This window comes from Pterocles gutturalis, unplaced genomic scaffold (assembly GCF_000699245.1).
Source record: "Pterocles gutturalis isolate BGI_N339 unplaced genomic scaffold, ASM69924v1 scaffold11111, whole genome shotgun sequence".
NCBI classification, from domain to species: Eukaryota; Metazoa; Chordata; class Aves; order Pterocliformes; family Pteroclidae; genus Pterocles; species Pterocles gutturalis.
In genome coordinates, this window is record NW_010100431.1 from 61,022 (window position 1) to 63,706 (window position 2,685).

Here is a 2,685-nt window from a genome sequence, read left to right on the forward strand (position 1 = left end):
AAAACAAAGATGGGCAAGCAGAAGTCTTTGGCTGCCTCCTGTTTCCCCAGTGCACCATAATGGCTACCTACTAATACCTTCTTAAGCTTTCCAACCCTTTCTGAACTTTTAAAACCTTTTTGATTTTTCAATAACCCATGTTACAGTACAGATTCTTAAATGTTTTAGCAAAAAAGTTACCTTTTAAGTCTCTCTTTTTAAGTGAGACTTATTAAAAAAGCTCAGAATTGGTTTGTTCTTATTTACATCTTAGTATTTAATTTACAGCATATTTAATACTACTGCAAATTCAGAAGCAACATCAGTGTAAAATATCAGTGGGGAAAAAAAAAAAAAGGAGTCCAAGAAAATCAAGAGATATAGGAAATACAGTAAAACAAAGTGGATCTGAGATCAACAGTATTTCTTCCTATCTTTCATGAATCACATCAAATATCAATGATTTAACTGAACAATTAAAGACTAATGACATGACCATCACAAGAGAAATCTAACAAATGCTCTATAATTTTTATTTTATTATTATATTGGTTCTAGCATTGTTATCATTGCCACTTACATTTGAACTCCTTCTACATCTTCTTCTGACAAAGCAGTAATCTGGGAAAGAGAAAGAAATGTCCTACTAATAATCTTCTTTCCACCTATGGCATCCTGATCGCGGTCCTCTTCCTACACACAAATATGTATGTATGAATATAATTTTTAAAGATTTATTTTATTATGTCAGTAACTTATTTAGATAACTTTTTTTATTTTGAGGAAGTATGCAAGGAATTAATTCAGCAAATGCCAAAAATGTAACACAGCTATAACTACATGGCAGCAACACAATACTCCAACACATTTTCACTAGAGAAAAGCTAGGCAGATACATGGAAAATAATATTTTAATCCTAAATTCACTTGGGAACATAGTGACATATTATGTGCAGCACAAGATTAAATTAAACTTGCAAGTCAAAACAATAGAAATATAAAGGTGAAAAAAAAATCCATTAATCTAGATTTGAGCAACATGATACTAGATTGCACAGTAATTAAATTTTAAAATCAGTTTCTGCTTAAGATATTATGAGTACACATGCACATTACCATGCTATTTGTTCTCTACCCTCTACTTGATTGCATTTTCAAATTTAGTATCTATACTGATTTCTTCCCTAATGAAAAAAAGCCCATGGTGTTTGCTGCAACACAATGCTACACATACAAGGATCTGACACTACTGTTTCAGGGAAGGTCTGTATGTTTAATATAGAAGGCAGTTCCTTATAGGAAATACAGGGATGTACCTGCTATAGGGTACAGAGCATGAACCAACAATATAAAGGCCTTCCAAAAAACAGCAACATTTGAGGATATTTTATTTAGTGCATATCACTGACCAAAAACATTCAACCAGAGACTTCAGTAAGAAATCTATGAAATAAATAAAACAGTGGAAGAAACCTACAGTTTTACAATAGAATATGTAGGTGACAAAGTGAGATGTCAGAGCACATTATAAAATGTGAGATGAGCCAGACACTTTACAGAGGAGCATGGCAGGGGAACAAGGGACAACGGCCACAAAATAAAATAGAATATTTGAGTTGGAAGGGACCTACTATACATTAGCATGGGACAGCATAAGGAAAAACATTTCACTATGAAGATAATTAAGCATTAGACCAGGTTACCCAGAAAGGTGAAGTAGTCTCCATCCTTGCAGGATTTCAAGGCCAAACTGGACAAAGGTCTGGTCTGTATTCAGTGCGGGCCCAGCTCTGAGCAGGCAGCAGCTGAACCAGCTCCTGCCCCAGAGAACCCTTCCAGCCTCATGGCTGAGTCTAATTGGCCTGACACAAAAAAGTCTGTGTAAGACCTGATAATTTACTTGTAGCAGGTACACTTCTACATCTGTGGGACTTGGGCTTTACAGAAGTGCAGCAAGGCAAAGCTTGCAGAATAATGTTTCTAGCTCACCTAGAGAGAGAGGAGTTGAAGATTTCCTAACATGAGCTGATATTTGAGCCTGAACAGCATTGTTCTGGGCTAATAATCAGCTAACTCTAGCACTGGTCAAGGAGAGCCCCCAAATAAAGCTACACTACTCCCCCTGCTGCTGCCGAGCTGGAAGATGTACTTAAAACTCTGGGACCAGCTGAATTACAACATTCAAGAATGATGAAACAAGACAGCGAGCAACAAAGAACATTCAGTGGACAGAGTAATTTTTTTCCTCTAATTAAGTACTAGAGTACTTTCACATGTACTTTAATATGAAAAATTACTGTTCCCAACTGTAAAGAATTGTCTCAGATACAATGTCTCATCAGAACAACAGGAATGAGGTAAACGAAGGCTTCCTTCACATAGTTAGGAGCATGACATCAGTTTGCTTTGTTTTTATTAGCAATAATTCATGCAGTGTAAAAAGAAGTACTCCTACAGTCAGCAATGTTGATATAATTGAAGCTGCATGTCCCAGTTAGGAAAAAAAAAATAGTTCAACCTGCTAATATTATACAACTATTGAAAGATATTTTTGAACAATTAGAAAAAAATATGAGTGCTTTCCTGAAGTGACCAGTGGTGTTAGAAACTTGTTGAATAAGAGATTCTTTAGAAGCACTGAGAGCTGAATTAAAAGAATAACTGATATTGACATTTCGGAAACTGAATTAATGCCAGTTCGTCTCT

At 35.5% G+C, this 2,685-nt stretch overlaps 1 protein-coding gene across 1 annotated transcript in view; it reads right to left on the bottom strand.

Annotated features, from left to right (window-relative positions):
• LOC104466375 (chromosome unknown open reading frame, human C10orf107) overlaps nt 1-668 on the bottom strand; it is a 45,278-nt gene extending 44,610 nt beyond the window's left edge. Inside the window, exon 1 of the mRNA XM_010079767.1 lies at nt 560-668. The gene's annotated coding sequence lies outside the window, so the exon portion shown is untranslated. The remainder of the gene's footprint in view (nt 1-559) is intronic.
• Nucleotides 669-2,685: the final 2,017 nt, after the last annotated feature.